The sequence below is a fragment of the Triturus cristatus genome, chromosome 1_1, assembly GCF_964204655.1.
Source record: "Triturus cristatus chromosome 1_1, aTriCri1.1, whole genome shotgun sequence".
Classification (NCBI taxonomy): Eukaryota; Metazoa; Chordata; class Amphibia; order Caudata; family Salamandridae; genus Triturus; species Triturus cristatus.
Window position 1 is genome coordinate 812,363,933 of NC_140579.1, and position 23,800 is coordinate 812,387,732.

A 23,800-nucleotide genomic window follows, 5' to 3' on the forward strand; every position below is an offset into this window, starting at 1 on the left:
TTTCACCCCCTTCAGCCAGGATAGCTTGATTCCAGTGGCATGGAGAGCACGGGACTCATTTCTGAGCATACCCGTCCCACACGGGCTGACAAATGCAAAAAGAACTGTTGATGGACATAATGCAGAACAATGTCATACATTCACCCCAGTACAGAGATCTGGGCCTAAATCCATCGTTTTTTTGCTCACCATGCCATTCCAGTTTGAACCCAGCCATATGCAAATCAGTCTGGACCCTGTGCCCTATGGGAACAGTCCAGCCCGAACTGGCAGGCCAGGTACTCCCTGGACTGGAAACAAGCCTCCTAGGACCGGTTTCAGGGTTTCACCCCTCTTCAGCCAGGATAGCTTGATTCCAATGGCATGGAGAGCACGGGACTCACGTCTGAGCATACCCGTCCCACTCAGGGTGACAAATGCAAAAAGATCTGTTGATGGACAGAATGTAGAACAAAGTCATACATTCACCCCAGTGCAGAGATCTGGGCCTAAATCCATCGTTTTTTTGCTCACCTTGCCATTCCAGTTTGGACCCAGCCATATGCAAATCAGTCTTGACCCTGTGCCCTATGGGAACAGTCCAGCCCGAACTGCCTGGCCAGGTACTCCCTGGACTGGAAACAAGCATCCTAGGACCGGTTTCGGGGTTTCACCCCTCTTCAGCCAGGATAGCTTGATTCCAGTGGCATGGAGAGCATGGGACTCATGTCTGAGCATGCCCGTCCCACTCGAGGTGACAAATGCAAAAAGAACTGTTGATGGACAGAATGTAGAACAATGTCATACATTCACCCCAGTACAGAGATCTGGGCCTAAATCCATCGTTTTTTTGTTCACCATGCCATTCTAGTTTGGACCCAGCCATATGCAAATCAGTCTTGACCCTGTGCCCTATGGGAACAGTTCTGCCCGAACTGCCAGGCCAGGTACTCCGTGGACTGGAAACAAGCATCCTAGGACGGGTTTCGGGGTTTCAACCCTCTTCAGCCAGGATAGCATGATTCCAGTGGCATGGAGAGAACGGGACTCACGTCTGAGCATACCCGTCCCACTCGTGGTGACAAATGCAAAATGAACTGTTGATGGACAGAATGCAGAACAATGTCATACATTCACCCCAGTACAGAGATCTGGGCCTAAATCCATCGTTTTTTTGCTCACCATGCCATTCTAGTTTGGACCCAGCCATATGCAAATCAGTCTTGACCCTGTGCCCTATGGGAACAGTCCAGCGTGAACTGCCAGGCCAGGTACTCCCTGTACTGGAAACAAGCATCCTAGGACCGGTTTTGGGGTTTCACCCCACTTCAGCCAGGATAGCTTAATTCCAGTGGCAAGGAGCGCACAGGACTCACGTCTGAGCATACCCGTCCCACTCGGGGTGACAAATGCAAAAAGAACTGTTGATGGACAGAATGCAGAACAATGTCATACATTCACCCCAGTATAGAGATCTGGGCCTAAATCCATCGTTTTTTTGCTCACCATGCCATTCCAGTTTGGACCCAGCCATAGGCAAATCAGTCTTGACCCTGTGCCCTATGGGAACAGTCCAGCCCGAACTGCCAGGCTAGGTACTCCGTGGACTGGAAACAAGCATCCTAGGATCGGTTTCGGGGTTTCAACCCTCTTCAGCCAGGATAGCATGATTCCAGTGGAATGGAGAGCACGGGACTCACGTCTGAGCATACCTGTCCCACTCGGGGTGACAAATGCAAAAAGAACTGTTGATGGACAGAATGCAGAAAAATGTCATACATTCACCCCAGTACAGAGATCTGGGCCTAAATCCATCGTTTTTTTGCTCACCATGCCATTCCAGTTTGGACCCAGCCATATGCAAATCAGTCTTGACCCTGTGCCCTATGGGAACAGTCCAGCCCGAACTGCCAGGCCAGGTACTCCCTGGACTGGAAACAAGCATCCTAGGACCGGTTTCGGGGTTTCACCCCACTTCAGCCAGGATAGCTTGATTCCAGTGGCAAGGAGCGCACGGGACTCACGTATGAGCATACCCGTCCCACTCGGGGTGACAAATGCAAAAAGAACTGTTGATGGACAGAATGCAGAACAATGTCATACATTCACCCCAGTACAGAGATCTGGGCCTAAATCCATTGTTTTTTTTGCTCACCATGCCATTCCAGTTTGGACCCAGCCATATGCAAATCAGTCTTGACCCTGTGCCCTATGGGAACAGTCCAGCCCGAACTGTCAGGCCAGGTACTCCCTGGACTGGAAACAAGCATCCTAGGACCGGTTTCGGGGTTTCACCCCTCTTCAGCCAGGATAGCTTGATTCCAGTGGCATGGAGAGCACGGGACTCATTTCTGAGCATACCTGTCCCACACGGGGTGACAAATGCACAAAGAACTGTTGATGGACATAATGCAGAACAATGTCATACATTCACCCCAGTACAGAGATCTGGGCCTAAATCCATTGTTTTTTTTGCTCACCATGCCATTCCAGTTTGGACCCAGCCATATGCAAATCAGTCTTGACCCTGTGCCCTATGGGAACAGTCCAGCCCAAACTGCCAGGCCAGGTACTCCCTGGACTGGAAACAAGCATCCTAGGACTGGTTTTGGGGTTTCACCCCTCTTCAGCCAGGATAGCTTGATTCCAGTGGCATGGCGAGTACGGAACTCACGTCTGAGCATACCCGTCCCACTTGGGGTGACAAATGCAAAAAGAACTGTTGATGGACAGAATGCAGAACAATGTCATACATTCACCCCTGTATAGAGATCTGGGCCTAAATCCATCGTTTTTTTGCTCACCATGCCATTCCAGTTTGGACCCAGCCATATGCAAATCAGTCTTGACCCTGTGCCCTATGGGAACAGTCCAGCCCGAACTGCCAGGCTAGGTACTCCCTGGACTGGAAACAAGCATCCTAGGACCGGTTTCGGGGTTTCACCCCTCTTCAACCAGGATAGCTTGATTCCAGTGGCATGGAGAGCACGGGACTCACGTCTGAGCATACCCGTCCCACTCGGGGTGACAAATGCAAAAAGAACTGTTGATGGACAGAATGCAGAACAATGTCATACATTCACCCCAGTACAGAGATCTGGGCCTAAGTCCATCATTTTTTTGCTCACCATGCCATTCCAGTTTGGACCCAGCCATATGCAAATCAGTCTTAACCCTGTGCCCTATGGGAACAGTCCAGCCGGAACTGCCAGGCCAGGTACTCCCTGGACTGGAAACAAGCATCCTAGGACCGGTTTCGGGGTTTCACCCCTCTTCAGCCAGGATAGCTTGATTCCAGTGGCATGGAGAGCACGGGACTCACGTCTGAGCATACCCGTCCCACTCGGGGTGACAAATGCAAAAAGATCTGTTGATGGACAGAATGCAGAACAATGGCATACATTCACCCCAGTACAGAGATCTGGGCCTAAATCCATCGTTTTTTTGCTCACCATGCCATTCCAGTTTGGACCCAGCCATATGCAAATCAGTCTTGACCCTGTGCCCTCTGGCAGCAGTCCAGCCCGAACTGCCAGGCCAGGTACTCCATGGACTGGAAACAAGCATCCTAGGACTGGTTTTGGGGTTTCACCCCTCTTCAGCCAGGATAGCTTGATTCCAGTGGCATGGCGAGTACGGAACTCACGTCTGAGCATACCCGTCCCACTCGGGGTGACAAATGCAAAAAGAACTGTTGATGGACATAATGCAGAACAATGTCATACATTCATCCCAGTACAAAGATCTGGGCCTAAATCCATCGTTTTTTTGCTCACCATGCCATTCCAGTTTGAACCCAGCCATATGCAAATCAGTCTGGACCCTGTGCCCTATGGGAACAGTCCAGCCCGAACTGGCAGGCCAGGTACTCCCTGGACTGGAAACAAGCCTCCTAGGACCGGGTTCGGGGTTTCACCCCCTCTTCAGCCAGGATAGCTTGATTCCAGTGGCATGGAGAGCACGGGACTCACGTCTGAGCATACCCGTCCCACTCGGGGTGACAAATGCAAAAAGAACTGTTGATGGACAGAATGCAGAACAATGTCATACATTCACCCCAGTACAGAGATCTGGGCCTAAGTCCATCATTTTTTTGCTCACCATGCCATTCCAGTTTGGACCCAGCCATATGCAAATCAGTCTTAACCCTGTGCCCTATGGGAACAGTCCAGCCGGAACTGGCAGGCCAGGTACTCCCTGGACTGGAAACAAGCATCCTAGGACCGGTTTCGGGGTTTCACCCCTCTTCAGCCAGGATAGCTTGATTCCAGTGGCATGGAGAGCACGGGACTCACGTCTGAGCATACCCGTCCCACTCGGGGTGACAAATGCAAAAAGATCTGTTGATGGACAGAATGCAGAACAATGGCATACATTCACCCCAGTACAGAGATCTGGGCCTAAATCCATCGTTTTTTTGCTCACCATGCCATTCCAGTTTGGACCCAGCCATATGCAAATCAGTCTTGACCCTGTGCCCTCTGGCAACAGTCCAGCCCGAACTGCCAGGCCAGGTACTCCCTGGACTGGAAACAAGCATCCTAGGACTGGTTTTGGGGTTTCACCCCTCTTCAGCCAGGATAGCTTGATTCCAGTGGCATGGCGAGTACGGAACTCACGTCTGAGCATACCCGTCCCACTCGGGGTGACAAATGCAAAAAGAACTGTTGATGGACATAATGCAGAACAATGTCATACATTCATCCCAGTACAAAGATCTGGGCCTAAATCCATCGTTTTTTTGCTCACCATGCCATTCCAGTTTGAACCCAGCCATATGCAAATCAGTCTGGACCCTGTGCCCTATGGGAACAGTCCAGCCCGAACTGGCAGGCCAGGTACTCCCTGGACTGGAAACAAGCCTCCTAGGACCGGGTTCGGGGTTTCACCCCCTCTTCAGCCAGGATAGCTTGATTCCAGTGGCATGGAGAGCACGGGACTCACGTCTGAGCATACCCGTCCCACTCGGGGTGACAAATGCAAAAAGAACGGTCGATGGACAGAATGCAGAACAATGTCATACATTCTCCCCAGTACAGAGATCTGGGCCTAAATCCATCGTGTTTTTGCTCACCATGCTATTCCAGTTTGGACCCAGCCATATGCAAATCAGTCTTGACCCTGTGCCCTATGGGAACAGTCCAGCCCGAACTGCCAGGCCAGGTACTCCCTGGACTGGAAACAAGCATCCTAGGACCGGTTTCGGGGTTTCACCCCTCTTCAGCCAGGATAGCTTGATTCCAGTGGCATGGAGAGCATGGGACTCATTTCTGAGCATACCCGTCCCACTCGAGGTGACAAATGCAAAAAGAGCTGTTGATGGACAGAATGTAGAACAATGTCATACATTCACCCCAGTACAGAGATCTGGGCCTAAATCCATCGTTTTTTTGTTCACCATGCCATTCTAGTTTGGACCCAGCCATATGCAAATCAGTCTTGACCCTGTGCCCTATGGGAACAGTTCTGCCCGAACTGCCAGGCCAGGTACTCCGTGGACTGGAAACAAGCATCCTAGGACCGGTTTCGGGGTTTCAACCCTCTTCAGCCAGGATAGCATGATTCCAGTGGAATGGAGAGCACGGGACTCACGTCTGAGCATACCTGTCCCACTCGGGGTGACAAATGCAAAAAGAACTGTTGATGGACAGAATGCAGAACAATGTCATACATTCACCCCAGTACAGAGATCTGGGCCTAAATCCATCTTTTTTTTGCTCACCATGCCATTCCAGTTTGGACACAGCCATATGCAAATCAGTCTTGACCCAGTGCCCTATGGGAACAGTTCAGCCCGAACTGCCAGGCCAGGTACTCCCTGGACTGGAAACAAGCATCCTAGGACCGGTTTCGGGGTTTCACCCCACTTCAGCCAGGATAGCTTGATTCCAGTGGCAAGGAGCGCACGGGACTCACGTATGAGCATACCCGTCCCACTCGGGGTGACAAATGCAAAAAGAACTGTTGATGGACAGAATGCAGAACAATGTCATACATTCACCCCAGTACAGAGATCTGGGCCTCAATCCATTGTTTTTTTTGCTCACCATGCCATTCCAGTTTGGACCCAGCCATATGCAAATCAGTCTTGACCCTGTGCCCTATGGGAACAGTCCAGCCCGAACTGTCAGGCCAGGTACTCCCTGGACTGGAAACAAGCATCCTAGGACCGGTTTCGGGGTTTCACCCCTCTTCAGCCAGGATAGCTTGATTCCAGTGGCATGGAGAGCACGGGACTCATTTCTGAGCATACCCGTCCCACACGGGGTGACAAATGCACAAAGAACTGTTGATGGACATAATGAAGAACAATGTCATACATTCACCCCAGTACAGAGATCTGGGCCTAAATCCATCGTTTTTTTGCTCACCATGCCATTCCAGTTTGAACCCAGCCAAATGCAAATCAGTCTTGACACTGTGCAATATGGGAACAGTCCAGCCCGAACAGGCATGCCAGGTACTCCCTGGACTGGAAACAAGCATCCTAGGACCGGTTTTGGGGTTTCACCCCCTCTTCAGCCAGGATAGCTTGATTCCAGTGGCATGGAGAGCACGGGACTCACGTCTGAGCATACCCGTCCCACTCAGGGTGACAAATGCAAAAAGATCTGTTGATGGACAGAATGCAGAACAATGTCATACATTCACCCCAGTACAGAGATCTGGGCCTAAATCCATCGTGTTTTTGCTCACCATGCCATTCCAGTTTGGACCCAGCCATATGCAAATCAGTCTTGACCCTGTGCCCTCTGGCAACAGTCCAGCCCGAACTGCCAGGCCAGGTACTCCCTGGACTGGAAACAAGCATCCTAGGACTGGTTTTGGGGTTTCACCCCTCTTCAGCCAGGATAGCTTGATTCCAGTGGCATGGCGAGTACGGAACTCACGTCTGAGCATACCCGTCCCACTCGGGGTGACAAATGCAAAAAGAACTGTTGATGGACAGAATGCAGAAAAATGTCATACATTCACCCCAGTATAGAGATCTGGGCCTAAATCCATCGTTTTTTTGCTCACCATGCCATTCCAGTTTGGACCCAGCCATATGCAAATCAGTCTTCACCCTGTGCCCTATGGGAACAGTCCAGCCCGAACTGCCAGGCCAGGTACTCCCTGGACTGGAAACAAGCATCCTAGGACCAGTTTCGGGGTTTCACCCCTCTTCAGCCAGGATAGCTTGATTCCAGTGGCATGGAGAGCACGGGACTCATTTCTGAGCATACCCGTCCCACACGGGCTGACAAATGCAAAAAGAACTGTTGATGGACATAATGCAGAACAATGTCATACATTCACCCCAGTACAGAGATCTGGGCCTAAATCCATCGTTTTTTTGCTCACCATGCCATTCCAGTTTGAACCCAGCCATATGCAAATCAGTCTGGACCCTGTGCATTATGGGAACAGTCCAGCCCGAACTGGCAGGCCAGGTACTCCCTGGACTGGAAACAAGCCTCCTAGGACCGGTTTCAGGGTTTCACCCCTCTTCAGCCAGGATAGCTTGATTCCAATGGCATGGAGAGCACGGGACTCACGTCTGAGCATACCCATCCCACTCAGGGTGACAAATGCAAAAAGATCTGTTGATGGACAGAATGTAGAACAAAGTCATACATTCACCCCAGTGCAGAGATCTGGGCCTAAATCCATCGTTTTTTTGCTCACCTTGCCATTCCAGTTTGGACCCAGCCATATGCAAATCAGTCTTGACCCTGTGCCCTATGGGAACAGTCCAGCCCGAACTGCCTGGCCAGGTACTCCCTGGACTGGAAACAAGCAGCCTAGGACCGGTTTCGGGGTTTCACCCCTCTTCAGCCAGGATAGCTTGATTCCAGTGGCATGGAGAGCATGGGACTCATGTCTGAGCATGCCCGTCCCACTCGAGGTGACAAATGCAAAAAGAACTGTTGATGGACAGAATGTAGAACAATGTCATACATTCACCCCAGTACAGAGATCTGGGCCTAAATCCATCGTTTTTTTGTTCACCATGCCATTCTAGTTTGGACCCAGCCATATGCAAATCAGTCTTGACCCTGTGCCCTATGGGAACAGTTCTGCCCGAACTGCCAGGCCAGGTACTCAGTGGACTGGAAACAAGCATCCTAGGACCGGTTTCGGGGTTTCAACCCTCTTCAGCCAGGATAGCATGATTCCAGTGGCATGGAGAGCACGGGACTCACGTCTGAGCATACCCGTCCCACTCATGGTGACAAATGCAAAATGAACTGTTGATGGACAGAATGCAGAACAATGTCATACATTCACCCCAGTACAGAGATCTGGGCCTAAATCCATCGTTTTTTTGCTCACCATGCCATTCCAGTTTGGACCCAGCCATATGCAAATCAGTCTTGACCCTGTGCCCTATGGGAACAGTCCAGCCCGAACTGCCAGGCCAGGTACTCCCTGTACTGGAAACAAGCATCCTAGGACCGTTTTCGGGGTTTCACCCCACTTCAGCCAGGATAGCTTAATTCCAGTGGCAAGGAGCGCACAAGACTCACGTCTGAGCATACCCGTCCCACTCGGGGTGACAAATGCAAAAAGAGCTGTTGATGGACAGAATGCAGAACAATGTCATACATTCACCCCAGTATAGAGATCTGGGCCTAAATCCATCGTTTTTTTGCTCACCATGCCATTCCAGTTTGGACCCAGCCATATGCAAATCAGTCTTGACCCTGTGCCCTATGGGAACAGTCCAGCCCGAACTGCCAGGCCAGGTACTCCGTGGACTGGAAACAAGCATCCTAGGACCGGTTTCGGGGTTTCAACCCTCTTCAGCCAGGATAGCATGATTCCAGTGGAATGGAGAGCACGGGACTCACGTCTGAGCATACCTGTCCCACTCGGGGTGACAAATGCAAAAAGAACTGTTGATGGACAGAATGCAGAACAATGTCATACATTCACCCCAGTACAGAGATCTGGGCCTAAATCCATCGTTTTTTTGCTCACCATGCCATTCCAGTTTGGACCCAGCCATATGCAAATCAGTCTTGACCCTGTGCCCTATGGGAACAGTCCAGCCCGAACTGCCAGGCCAGGTACTCCCTGGACTGGAAACAAGCATCCTAGGACCGGTTTCGGGGTTTCACCCCACTTCAGCCAGGATAGCTTGATTCCAGTGGCAAGGAGCGCACGGGACTCACGTATGAGCATACCCGTCCCACTCGGGGTGACAAATGCAAAAAGAACTGTTGATGGACAGAATGCAGAACAATGTCATACATTCACCCCAGTACAGAGATCTGGGCCTAAATCCATTGTTTTTTTTGCTCACCATGCCATTCCAGTTTGGACCCAGCCATATGCAAATCAGTCTTGACCCTGTGCCCTATGGGAACAGTCCAGCCCGAACTGTCAGGCCAGGTACTCCCTGGACTGGAAACAAGCATCCTAGGACCGGTTTCGGGGTTTCACCCCTCTTCAGCCAGGATAGTTTGATTCCAGTGGCATGGAGAGCACGGGACTCATTTCTGAGCATACCCGTCCCACACGGGGTGACAAATGCACAAAGAACTGTTGATGGACATAATGCAGAACAATGTCATACATTCACCCCAGTACAGAGATCTGGGCCTAAATCCATCGTTTTTTTGCTCACCATGCCATTCCAGTTTGAACCCAGCCAAATGCAAATCAGTCTTGACACTGTGCTCTATGGGAACAGTCCAGCCCGAACTGGCATGCCAGGTACTCCCTGGACTGGAAACAAGCATCCTAGGACCGGTTTTGGGGTTTCACCCCCTCTTCAGCCAGGATAGCTTGATTCCAGTGGCATGGAGAGCACGGGACTCACGTCTGAGCATACCCGTCCCACTCGGGGTGACAAATGCAAAAAGAACTGTTGATGGACAGAATGCAGAACAATGTCATACATTCACCCCAGTACAGAGATCTGGGCCTAAATCCATCGTTTGTTTGGTCACCATGCCATTCCAGTTTGAACCCAGCCATATGCAAATCAGTCTTGACCCTGTGCCCTATGGGAACAGTCCAGCCCGAACTGGCAGGCCAGGTACTCCCTGGACTGGAAACAAGCCTCCTAGGACCGGTTTCGGGGTTTCACCCCCTCTTCAGCCAGGATAGCTTGATTCCAGTGGCATGGAGAGCACGGGACTCACGTCTGAGCATGCCCGTCCCAATCGGGGTGAAAAATGCAAAAAGAACGGTTGATGGACAGAATGCAGAACAATGTCATACATTCACCCCAGTACAGAGATCTGGGCCTAAATCCATCGTGTTTTTGCTCACCATGCCATTCCAGTTTGGACCCAGCCATATGCAAATCAGTCTTGACCCTGTGCCCTATGGGAACAGTCCAGCCCGAACTGCCTGGCCAGGTACTCCCTGGACTGGAAACAAGCATCCTAGGACCGGTTTCGGGGTTTCACCCCTCTTCAGCCAGGATAGCTTGATTCCAGTGGCATGGAGAGCACGGGACTCACGTCTGAGCATACCCGTCCCACTCATGGTGACAAATGCAAAAAGATCTGTTGATGGACAGAATGCAGAACAATCTCATACATTCACCCCAGTACAGAGATCTGGGCCTAAATCCATCGTTTTTTTGCTCACCATGCCATTCCAGTTTGGACCCAGCCATATGCAAATCAGTCTTGACCCTGTGCCCTCTGGCAACAGTCCAGCCGGAACTGCCAGGCCAGGTACTCCCTGGACTGGAAACAAGCATCCTAGGACTGGTTTTGGGGTTTTACCCCTCTTCAGCCAGGATAGCTTGATTCCAGTGGCATGGCGAGTACGGAACTCACGTCTGAGCATACCCGTCCCACTCGGGGTGACAAATGCAAAAAGAACTGTTGATGGACAGAATGCAGAACAATGTCATACATTCACCCCAGTATAGAGATCTGGGCCTAAATCCATCGTTTTTTGCTCACCATGCCATTCCAGTTTGGACCCAGCCATATGCAAATCAGTCTTGACCCTGTGCCCTATGGGAACAGTCCAGCCCGAACTGCCAGGCTAGGTACTCCCTGGACTGGAAACAAGCATCCTAGGACCGGTTTCGGAGTTTCACCCCTCTTCAACCAGGATAGCTTGATTCCAGTGGCATGGAGAGCACGGGACTCACGTCTGAGCATACCCGTCCCACTCGGGGTGACAAATGCAAAAAGAACTGTTGATGGACAGAATGCAGAACAATGTCATACATTCACCCCAGTACAGAGATCTGGGCCTAAGTCCATCGTTTTTTTGCTCACCATGCCATTCCAGTTTGGACCCAGCCATATGCAAATCCGTCTTGACCCTGTGCCCTGTGGGAACAGTCCAGCCCGAACTGCCAGGCCAGGTACTCCCTGTACTGGAAACAAGCATCCTAGGACCGGTTTCAGGGTTTCACCCCTCTTCAGCCAGGATAGCTTGATTCCAGTGGCATGGAGAGTACGGGACTCATTTCTGAGCATACCCGTCCCACACGGGGTGACAAATGCAAAAAGAACTGTTGATGGACATAATGCAGAACAATGTCATACATTCACCCCAGTACAGAGATCTGGGCCTAAGTCCATCATTTTTTGCTCACCATGCCATTCCAGTTTGAACCCAGCCATATGCAAATCAGTCTTGACCCTGTGCCCTATGGGAACAGTCCAGCCCGAACTGGCAGGCCAGGTACTCCCTGGACTGGAAACAAGCCTCCTAGGACAGGTTTCGGGGTTTCACCCCCTCTTCAGCCAGGATATCTTGATTCCAGTGGCATGGAGAGCACGGGACTCACGTCTGAGCATACCCGTCCCACTCGGGGTGACAAATGCAAAAAGAACTGTTGATGGACAGAATGCAGAACAATGTCATACATTCACCCCAGTACAGAGATCTGGGCCTAAATCCATCGTTTTTTTGCTCACCATGCCATTCCAGTTTGGACCCAGCCATATGCAAATCAGTCTTGACCCTGTGCCCTATGGGAACAGTCCAGCAAGAACTGCCAAGCCAGGTACTCCCTGTACTGGAAACAAGCATCCTAGGACCGGTTTCGGGGTTTCACCCCACTTCAGCCAGGATAGCTTGATTCCAGTGGCAAGGAGCGCACGGGACTCACGTCTGAGCATACCCGTCCCACTCGGGGTGACAAATGCAAAAAGAACTGTTGATGGACAGAATGCAGAACAATGTCATACATTCACCCCAGTATAGAGATCTGGGCCTAAATCCATCGTTTTTTTGCTCACCATGCCATTCCAGTTTGGACCCAGCCATATGCAAATCAGTCTTGACCCTGTGCCCTATGGGAACAGTCCAGCCCGAACTGCCAGGCCAGGTACTCCATGGACTGGAAACAAGCATCCTAGGACCGGTTTCGGGGTTTCAACCCTCTTCAGCCAGGATAGCATGATTCCAGTGGCATGGAGAGCACGGGACTCACGTCTGAGCATACCCGTCCCACTTGGGGTGAAAAATGCAAAAAGAACTGTTGATGGACAGAATGCAGAACAATGTCATACATTCACCCCAGTACAGAGATCTGGGCCTAAATCCATCGTTTTTTTGCTCACCATGCCATTCCAGTTTGGACCCAGCCATATGCAAATCAGTCTTGACCCTGTGCCCTATGGGAACAGTCCAGCCCGAACTGCCAGGCCAGGTACTCCCTGTACTGGAAACAAGCATCCTAGGACCGGTTTCGGGGTTTCACCCTACTTCAGCCAGGATAGCTTGATTCCAGTGGCAAGGAGCGCATAGGACTCACGTATGAGCATACCCGTCCCACTCGGGGTGACAAATGCAAAAAGAACTGTTGATGGACAGACTGCAGAACAATGTCATACATTCACCCCAGTACAGATATCTGGGCCTAAGTCCATTGTTTTTTTTGCTCACCATGCCATTCCAGTTTGGACCCAGCCATATGCAAATCAGTCTTGACCCTGTGCCCTATGGGAACAGTCCAGCCCGAACTGCCAGGCCAGGTACTCCCTGGACTGGAAACAAGCATCCTAGGACCGGTTTCGGGGTTTCACCCCTCTTCAGCCAGGATAGCTTGATTCCAGTGGCATGGAGAGCACGGGACTCATTTCTGAGCATACCCGTCCCACACGGGGTGACAAATGCAAAAACAACTGTTGATGGACATAATGCAGAACAATGTCATACATTCACCCCAGTACAGAGATCTGGGCCTAAATCCATCGTTTTTTTGCTCACCATGCCATTCCAGTTTGAACCCAGCCATATGCAAATCAGTCTTGACCCTGTGCCCTATGGGAACAGTCCAGCCCGAACTGGCATGCCAGGTACTCCCTGGACTGGAAACAAGCATCCTAGGACCGGTTTCGGGGTTACACCCCCTCTTCAGCCAGGATAGCTTGATTCCAGTGGCATGGAGAGCACGGGACTCACGTCTGAGCATACCCGTCCCACTCGGGGTGACAAATGCAAAAAGAACTGTTGATGGACAGAATGCAGAACAATGTCATACATTCACCCCAGTACAGAGATCTGGGCCTAAATCCATCGTTTTTTTGCTCACCATGCCATTCCAGTTTGAACCCAGCCATATGCAAATCAGTCTTGACCCTGTGCCCTATGGGAACAGTCCAGCCCGCACTGGCAGGCAAGGTACTCCCTGGACTGGAAACAAGCCTCCTAGGACCGGTTTCCGGGTTTCACCCCCTCTTCAGCCAGGATAGCTTGATTCCAGTGGCATGGAGAGCACGGGACTCACGTCTGAGCATACCCGTCCCACTCGGGGTGACAAATGCAAAAAGAATGGTTGATGGACAGAATGCAGAACAATGTCATACATTCACCCCAGTACAGAGATCTGGGCCTAAATCCATAGTGTTTTTGCTCACCATGCCATTCCAGTTTGGACCCAGCCATATGCAAATCAGTCTTGACCCTGTGCCCTATGGGAACAGTCCAGCCGGAACTGCCAGGCCAAGTACTCCCTGGACTGGAAACAAGCATCCTAGGACCTGTTTCGGGGTTTCACCCCTCTTCAGCCAGGATAGCTTGATTCCAGTGGCATGGAGAGCACGGGACTCACGTCTGAGCATACCCGTCCCACTCAGGGTGACAAATGCAAAAAGATCTGTTGATGGACAGAATGCAGAACAATGGCATACATTCACCCCAGTACAGAGATCTGGGCCTAAATCCATCGTTTTTTTGCTCACCATGCCATTCCAGTTTGGACCCAGCCATATGAAAATCAGTCTTGACCCTGTGCCCTCTGGCAACAGTCCAGCCCGAACTGCCAGGCCAGGTACTCCCTGGACTGGAAACAAGCATCCTAGGACTGGTTTTGGGGTTTCACCCCTCTTCAGCCAGGATAGCTTGATTCCAGTGGCATGGCGAGTACGGAACTCACGTCTGAGCATACCCGTCCCACTCGGGGTGAGAAATGCAAAAAGAACTGTTGATGGACAGAATGCAGAACAATGTCATACATTCACCCCAGTATAGAGATCTGGGCCTAAATCCATCGTTTTTTGCTCACCTTGCCATTCCAGTTTGGACCCAGCCATATGCAAATCAGTCTTGACCCTGTGCTCTATGGGAACAGTCCAGCCCGCACTGGCAGGCAAGGTACTCCCTGTACTGGAAACAAGCATCCTAGGACCGGTTTCGGGGTTTCACCCCACTTCAGCCAGGATAGCTTGATTCCAGTGGCAAGGAGCGCACGGGACTCACGTCTGAGCATACCCGTCCCACTCGGGGTGACAAATGCAAAAAGAATGGTTGATGGACAGAATGCAGAACAATGTCATACATTCACCCCAGTACAGAGATCTGGGCCTAAATCCATCGTTTTTTTGCTCACCATGCCATTCCAGTTTGGACCCAGCCATATGCAAATCAGTCTTGACCCTGTGCCCTATGGGAACAGTCCAGCCCGAACTGCCAGGCCAGGTACTCCATGGACTGGAAACAAGCATCCTAGGACCGGTTTCGGGGTTTCAACCCTCTTCAGCCAGGATAGCATGATTCCAGTGGCATGGAGAGCACGGGACTCACGTCTGAGCATACCCGTCCCACTTGGGGTGAAAAATGCAAAAAGAACTGTTGATGGACAGAATGCAGAACAATGTCATACATTCACCCCAGTACAGAGATCTGGGCCTAAATCCATCGTTTTTTTGCTCACCATGCCATTCCAGTTTGGACCCAGCCATATGCAAATCAGTCTTGACCCTGTGCCCTATGGGAACAGTCCAGCCCGAACTGCCAGGCCAGGTACTCCCTGTACTGGAAACAAGCATCCTAGGACCGGTTTCGGGGTTTCACCCTACTTCAGCCAGGATAGCTTGATTCCAGTGGCAAGGAGCGCATGGGACTCACGTATGAGCATACCCGTCCCACTCGGGGTGACAAATGCAAAAAGAACTGTTGATGGACAGAATGCAGAACAATGTCATACATTCACCCCAGTACAGAGATCTGGGCCTAAATCCATTGTTTTTTTTGCTCACCATGCCATTCCAGTTTGGACCCAGCCATATGCAAATCAGTCTTGACCCTGTGCCCTATGGGAACAGTCCAGCCCGAACTGCCAGGCCAGGTACTCCCTGGACTGGAAACAAGCATCCTAGGACCGGTTTCGGGGTTTCACCCCTCTTCAGCCAGGATAGCTTGATTCCAGTGGCATGGAGAGCACGGGACTCATTTCTGAGCATACCCGTCCCACACGGGGTGACAAATGCAAAAACAACTGTTGATGGACATAATGCAGAACAATGTCATACATTCACCCCAGTACAGAGATCTGGGCCTAAATCCATCGTTTTTTTGCTCACCATGCCATTCCAGTTTGAACCCAGCCATATGCAAATCAGTCTTGACCCTGTGCCCTATGGGAACAGTCCAGCCCGAACTGGCATGCCAGGTACTCCCTGGACTGGAAACAAGCATCCTAGGACCGGTTTCGGGGTTACACCCCCTCTTCAGCCAGGATAGCTTGATTCCAGTGGCATGGAGAGCACGGGACTCACGTCTGAGCATACCCGTCCCACTCGGGGTGACAAATGCAAAAAGAACTGTTGATGGACAGAATGCAGAACAATGTCATACATTCACCCCAGTACAGAGATCTGGGCCTAAATCCATCGTTTTTTTGCTCACCATGCCATTCCAGTTTGAACCCAGCCATATGCAAATCAGTCTTGACCCTGTGCCCTATGGGAACAGTCCAGCCCGCACTGGCAGGCAAGGTACTCCCTGGACTGGAAACAAGCCTCCTAGGACCGGTTTCCGGGTTTCACCCCCTCTTCAGCCAGGATAGCTTGATTCCAGTGGCATGGAGAGCACGGGACTCACGTCTGAGCATACCCGTCCCACTCGGGGTGACAAATCCAAAAAGAATGGTTGATGGACAGAATGCAGAACAATGTCATACATTCACCCCAGTACAGAGATCTGGGCCTAAATCCATAGTGTTTTTGCTCACCATGCCATTCCAGTTTGGACCCAGCCATATGCAAATCAGTCTTGACCCTGTGCCCTATGGGAACAGTCCAGCCGGAACTGCCAGGCCAAGTACTCCCTGGACTGGAAACAAGCATCCTAGGACCTGTTTCGGGGTTTCACCCCTCTTCAGCCAGGATAGCTTGATTCCAGTGGCATGGAGAGCACGGGACTCACGTCTGAGCATACCCGTCCCACTCAGGGTGACAAATGCAAAAAGATCTGTTGATGGACAGAATGCAGAACAATGGCATACATTCACCCCAGTACAGAGATCTGGGCCTAAATCCATCGTTTTTTTGCTCACCATGCCATTCCAGTTTGGACCCAGCCATATGAAAATCAGTCTTGACCCTGTGCCCTCTGGCAACAGTCCAGCCCGAACTGCCAGGCCAGGTACTCCCTGGACTGGAAACAAGCATCCTAGGACTGGTTTTGGGGTTTCACCCCTCTTCAGCCAGGATAGCTTGATTCCAGTGGCATGGCGAGTACGGAACTCACGTCTGAGCATACCCGTCCCACTCGGGGTGAGAAATGCAAAAAGAACTGTTGATGGACAGAATGCAGAACAATGTCATACATTCACCCCAGTATAGAGATCTGGGCCTAAATCCATCGTTTTTTTGCTCACCTTGCCATTCCAGTTTGGACCCAGCCATATGCAAATCAGTCTTGACCCTGTGCCCTATGGGAACAGTCCAGCCCGAACTGCCAGGCTAGGTACTCCCTGGACTGGAAACAAGCATCCTAGGACCGGTTTCGGGGTTTCACCCCTCTTCAACCAGGATAGCTTGATTCCAGTGGCATGGAGAGCACGGGACTCACGTCTGAGCATACCCGTTCCACTCGGGGTGACAAATGCAAAAAGAACTGTTGATGGATAGAATGCAGAACAATGTCATACATTCACCCCAGTACAGAGATCTGGGCCTAAGTCTATCGTTTTTTTGCTCACCATGCCATTCCAGTTTGGACCCAGCCATATGCAAATCAGTCTTGACCCTGTGCCCTGTGGGAACAGTCCAGCCCGAACTGCCAGGCCAGGTACTCCCTCTACTGGAAACAAGAATCCTAGGACCGGTTTCAGGGTTTCACCCCTCTTCAGCCAGGATAGCTTGATTCCAGTGGCATGGAGAGTACGGGACTCATTTCTGAGCATACCCGTCCCACACGGGGTGACAAATGCAAAAAGAACTGTTGATGGACATAATGAAGAACAATGTCATACATTCACCCCAGTACAGAGATCTGGGCCTAAATCCATCGTTTTTTTGCTCACCATGCCATTCCAGTTTGGACCCAGCCATATGCAAATCAGTCTTGACCCTGTGCCCTATGGGAACAGTCCAGCCCGAACTGCCAGGCCAGGTACTCCCTGTACTGGAAACAAGCATCCTAGGACCGGTTTTGGGGTTTCACCCCACTTCAGCCAGGATAGCTTGATTCCAGTGGCAAGGAGCGCATGGGACTCACGTATGAGCATACCCGTCCCACTCGGGGTGACAAATGCAAAAAGAACTGTTGATGGACAGAATGCAGAACAATGTCATACATTCACCCCAGTACAGAGATCTGGGCCTAAATCCATTGTTTTGTTTGCTCACCATGCCATTCCAGTTTGGACCCAGCCATATGCAAATCAGTCTTGACCCTGTGCCCTATGGGAACAGTCCAGCCCAAACTGCCAGGCCAGGTACTCCCTGGACTGGAAACAAGCATCCTAGGACCGGTTTCGGGGTTTCACCCCTCTTCAGCCAGGATAGCTTGATTCCAGTGGCATGGAGAGCACGGGACTCATTTCTGAGCATACCCGTCCCACACGGGGTGACAAATGCAAAAAGAACTGTTGATGGACATAATGCAGAACAATGTCATACATTCACCCCAGTACAGAGATCTGGGCCTAAATCCATCGTTTTTTTGCTCACCATGCCATTACAGTTTGGACCCAGCCATATGCAAATCAGTCTTGACCCTGTGCCCTCTGGCAACAGTCCGGCCCGAACTGCCAGGCCAGGTACTCCCTGGACTGGAAACAAGCATCCTAGGACTGGTTTTGGGGTTTCACCCCTCTTCAGCCAGGATAGCTTGATTCCAGTGGCATGGCGAGTACGGAACTCACCTCTGAGCATACCCGTCCCACTCGGGGTGACAAATGCAAAAAGAACTGTTGATGGACAGAATGCAGAACAATGTCATACATTCACCCCTGTATAGAGATCTGGGCCTAAATCCATCGTTTTTTTGCTCACCATGCCATTCCAGTTTGGACCCAGCCATATGCAAATCAGTCTTGACCCTGTGCCCTATGGGAACAGTCCAGCCCGAACTGCCAGGCTAGGTACTCCCTGGACTGGAAACAAGCATCCTAGGACCGGTTTCGGGGTTTCACCCCTCTTCAACCAGGATAGCTTGATTCCAGTGGCATGGACAGCACGGGACTCACGTCTGAGCATACCCGTCCCACTCGGGGTGACAAATGCAAAAAGAACTGTTGATGGACAGAATGCAGAACAATGTCATACATTCACCCCAGTACAGAGATCTGGGCCTAAGTCCATCGTTTTTTTGCTCACCATGCCATTCCAGTTTGGACCCAGCCATATGCAAATCAGTCTTGACCCTGTGCCCTATGGGAACAGTCCAGCTGGAACTGCCAGGCCAGGTACTCCCTGGACTGGAAACAAGCATCCTAGGACCGGTTTCGGGGTTTCACCCCTCTTCAGCCAGGATAGCTTGATTCCAGTGGCATGGAGAGCACGGGACTCACGTCTGAGCATACCCGTCCCACTCGGGGTGACAAATGCAAAAAGATCTGTTGATGGACAGAATGCAGAACAATGGCATACATTCACCCCAGTACAGAGATCTGGGCCTAAATCCATCGTTTTTTTGCTCACCATGCCATTCCAGTTTGGACCCAGCCATATGCAAATCAGTCTTGACCCTGTGCCCTCTGGCAACAGTCCAGCCCGAACTGCCAGGCCAGGTACTCCCTGGACTGGAAACAAGCATCCTAGGACTGGTTTTGGGGTTTCACCCCTCTTCAGCCAGGATAGCTTGATTCCAGTGGCATGGCGAGTACGGAACTCACGTCTGAGCATACCCGTCCCACTCGGGGTGACAAATGCAAAAAGAACTGTTGATGGACATAATGCAGAACAATGTCATACATTCATCCCAGTACAGAGATCTGGGCCTAAATCCATCGTTTTTTTGCTCACCATGCCATTCCAGTTTGAACCCAGCCATATGCAAATCAGTCTGGACCCTGTGCCCTATGGGAACAGTCCAGCCCGAACTGGCAGGCCAGGTACTCCCTGGACTGGAAACAAGCCTCCTAGGACCGGGTTCGGGGTTTCACCCCCTCTTCAGCCAGGATAGCTTGATTCTAGTGGCATGGAGAGCACGGGACTCACGTCTGAGCATACCCGTCCCACTCGGGGTGACAAATGCAAAAAGAACGGTCGATGGACAGAATGCAGAACAATGTCATACATTCTCCCCAGTACAGAGATCTGGGCCTAAATCCATCGTGTTTTTGCTCACCATGCCATTCCAGTTTGGACCCAGCCATATGCAAATCAGTCTTGACCCTGTGCCCTATGGGAACAGTCCAGCCCGAACTGCCAGGCCAGGTACTCCCTGGACTGAAAACAAGCATCCTAGGACCGGTTTCGGGGTTTCACCCCTCTTCAGCCAGGATAGCTTGATTCCAGTGGCATGGAGAGCACGGGACTCACGTCTGAGCATACCCGTCCCACTCAGGGTGACAAATGCAAAAAGATCTGTTGATGGACAGAATGCAGAACAATGGCATACATTCACCCCAGTACAGAGATCTGGGCCTAAATCCATCGTTTTTTTGCTCACCATGCCATTGCAGTTTGGACCCAGCCATATGCAAATCAGTCTTGACCCTGTGCCCTCTGGCAACAGTCCAGCCCGAACTGCCAGGCCAGGTACTCCCTGGACTGGAAACAGGCATCCTAGGACTGGTTTTGGGGTTTCACCCCTCTTCAGCCAGGATAGCTTGATTCCAGTGGCATGGCGAGTACGGAACTCACGTCTGAGAATACCCGTCCCACTCGGGGTGAAAAATGCAAAAAGAACTGTTGATGGACAGAATGCAGAAAAATGTCATACATTCACCCCAGTATAGAGATCTGGGCCTAAATCCATCGTTTTTTTGCTCACCATGCCATTCCAGTTTGGACCCAGCCATATGCAAATCAGTCTTCACCCTGTGCCCTATGGGAACAGTCCAGCCCGAACTGCCAGGCCAGGTACTCCCTGGACTGGAAACAAGCATCCTAGGACCGGTTTCGGGGTTTCACCCCTCTTCAGCCAGGATAGCTTGATTCCAGTGGCATGGAGAGCACGGGACTCACTTCTGAGCATACCCCTCCCACACGGGCTGACAAATGCAAAAAGAACTGTTGATGGACATAATGCAGAACAATGTCATACATTCACCCCAGTACAGAGATCTGGGCCTAAATCCATCGTTTTTTTGCTCACCATGCCATTCCAGTTTGAAGCCAGCCATATGCAAATCAGTCTGGACCCTGTGCCCTATGGGAACAGTCCAGCCCGAACTGGCAGGCCAGGTACTCCCTGGACTGGAAACAAGCCTCCTAGGACCGGTTTCAGGGTTTCACCCCTCTTCAGCCAGGATAGCTTGATTCCAATGGCATGGAGAGCACGAGACTCACGTCTGATCATACCCGTCCCACTCAGGGTGACAAATGCAAAAAGATCTGTTGATGGACAGAATGTAGAACAAAGTCATACATTCACCCCAGTGCAGAGATCTGGGCCTAAATCCATCGTTTTTTTGCTCACCATGCCATTCCAGTTTGGACCCAGCCATATGCAAATCAGTCTTGACCCTGTGCCCTATGGGAACAGTCCAGCCCGAACTGCCTGGCCAGGTACTCCCTGGACTGGAAACAAGCATCCTAGGACCGGTTTCGGGGTTTCACCCCTCTTCAGCCAGGATAGCTTGATTCCAGTGGCATGGAGAGCATGGGACTCATGTCTGAGCATGCCCGTCCCACTCGAGGTGACAAATGCAAAAAGAACTGTTGATGGACAGAATGTAGAACAATGTCATACATTCACCCCAGTACAGAGATCTGGGCCTAAATCCATCGGTTTTTTGTTCACCATGCCATTCTAGTTTGGACCCAGCCATATGCAAATCAGTGTTGACCCTGTGCCCTATGGGAACAGTTCTGCCCGAACTGCCAGGCCAGGTACTCCGTGGACTGGAAACAAGCATCCTAGGACCGGTTTCGGGGTTTCAACCCTCTTCAGCCAGGATAGCATGATTCCAGTGGAATGGAGAGCACGGGACTCACGTCTGAGCATACCTGTCCCACTCGGGGTGACAAATGCAAAAAGAACTGTTGATGGACAGAATGCAGAACAATGTCATACATTCACCCCAGTACAGAGATCTGGGCCTAAATCCATCGTTTTTTTGCTCACCATGCCATTCCAGTTTGGACCCAGCCATATGCAAATCAGTCTTGACCCTGTGCCCTATGGGAACAGTTCAGCCCGAACTGCCAGGCCAGGTACTCCCTGGACTGGCAACAAGCATCCTAGGACCGGTTTCGGGGTTTCACCCCACTTCAGACAGGATAGCTTGATTCCAGTGGCAAGGAGCGCACGGGACTCACGTATGGGCATACCCGTCCCACTCGGGGTGACAAATGCAAAAAGAACTGTTGATGGACAGAATGCAGAACAATGTCATACATTCACCCCAGTACAGAGATCTGGGCCTAAATCCATTGTTTTTTTTGCTCACCATGCCATTCCAGTTTGGACCCAGCCATATGCACATCAGTCTTGACCCTGTGCCCTATAGGAACAGTCCAGCCCGAACTGTCAGGCCAGGTACTCCCTGGACTGGAAACAAGCATCCTAGGACCGGTTTCGGGGTTTCACCCCTCTTCAGCCAGGATAGCTTGATTCCAGTGGCATGGAGAGCACGGGACTCATTTCTGAGCATACCCGTCCCACACGGGGTGACAAATGCACAAAGAACTGTTGATGGACATAATGCAGAACAATGTCATACATTCACCGCAGTACAGAGATGTGGGCCTAAATCCATCGTTTTTTTGCTCACCATGCCATTCCAGTTTGAACCCAGCCAAATGCAAATCAGTCTTGACACTGTGCCCTATGGGAACAGTCCAGCCCGAACTGGCATGCCAGGTACTCCCTGGACTGGAAACAAGCATCCTAGGACCGGTTTTGGGGTTTCACCCCCTCTTCAGCCAGGATAGCTTGATTCCAGTGGCATGGAGAGCACGGGACTTACGTCTGAGCATACCCGTCCCACTCAGGGTGACAAATGCAAAAAGATCTGTTGATGGACAGAATGCAGAACAATGGCATACATTCACCCCAGTACAGAGATCTGGGCCTAAATCCATCGTTTTTTTGCTCACCATGCCATTCCAGTTTGGACCCAGCCATATGCAAATCAGTCTTGACCCTGTGCCCTCTGGCAACAGTCCAGCCCGAACTGCCAGGCCAGGTACTCCCTGGACTGGAAACAAGCATCCTAGGACTGGTTTTGGGGTTTCACCCCTCTTCAGCCAGGATAGCTTGATTCCAGTGGCATGGCGAGTACAGAACTCACGTCTGAGCATACCCGTCCCACTCGGGGTGACAAATGCAAAAAGAACTGTTGATGGACAGAATGCAGAAAAATGTCATACATTCACCCCAGTATAGAGATCTGGGCCTAAATCCATCGTTTTTTTGCTCACCATGCCATTCCAGTTTGGACCCAGCCATATGCAAATCAGTCTTCACCCTGTGCCCTATGGGAACAGTCCAGCCCGAACTGCCAGGCCAGGTACTCCCTGGACTGGAAACAAGCATCCTAGGACCAGTTTCGGGGTTTCACCCCTCTTCAGCCAGGATAGCTTGATTCCAGTGGCATGGAGAGCACGGGACTCATTTCTGAGCATACCCGTCCCACACGGGCTGACAAATGCAAAAAGAACTGTTGATGGACATAATGCAGAACAATGTCATACATTCACCCCAGTACAGAGATCTGGGCCTAAATCCATCGTTTTTTTGCTCACCATGCCATTCCAGTTTGAACCCAGCCATATGCAAATCAGTCTGGACCCTGTGCCCTATGGGAACAGTCCAGCCCGAACTGGCAGGCCAGGTACTCCCTGGACTGGAAACAAGCCTCCTAGGACCGGTTTCAGGGTTTCACCCCTCTTCAGCCAGGATAGCTTGATTCCAATGGCATGGAGAGCACGGGACACACGTCTGAGCATACCCGTCCCACTCAGGGTGACAAATGCAAAAAGATCTGTTGATGGACAGAATGTAGAACAAA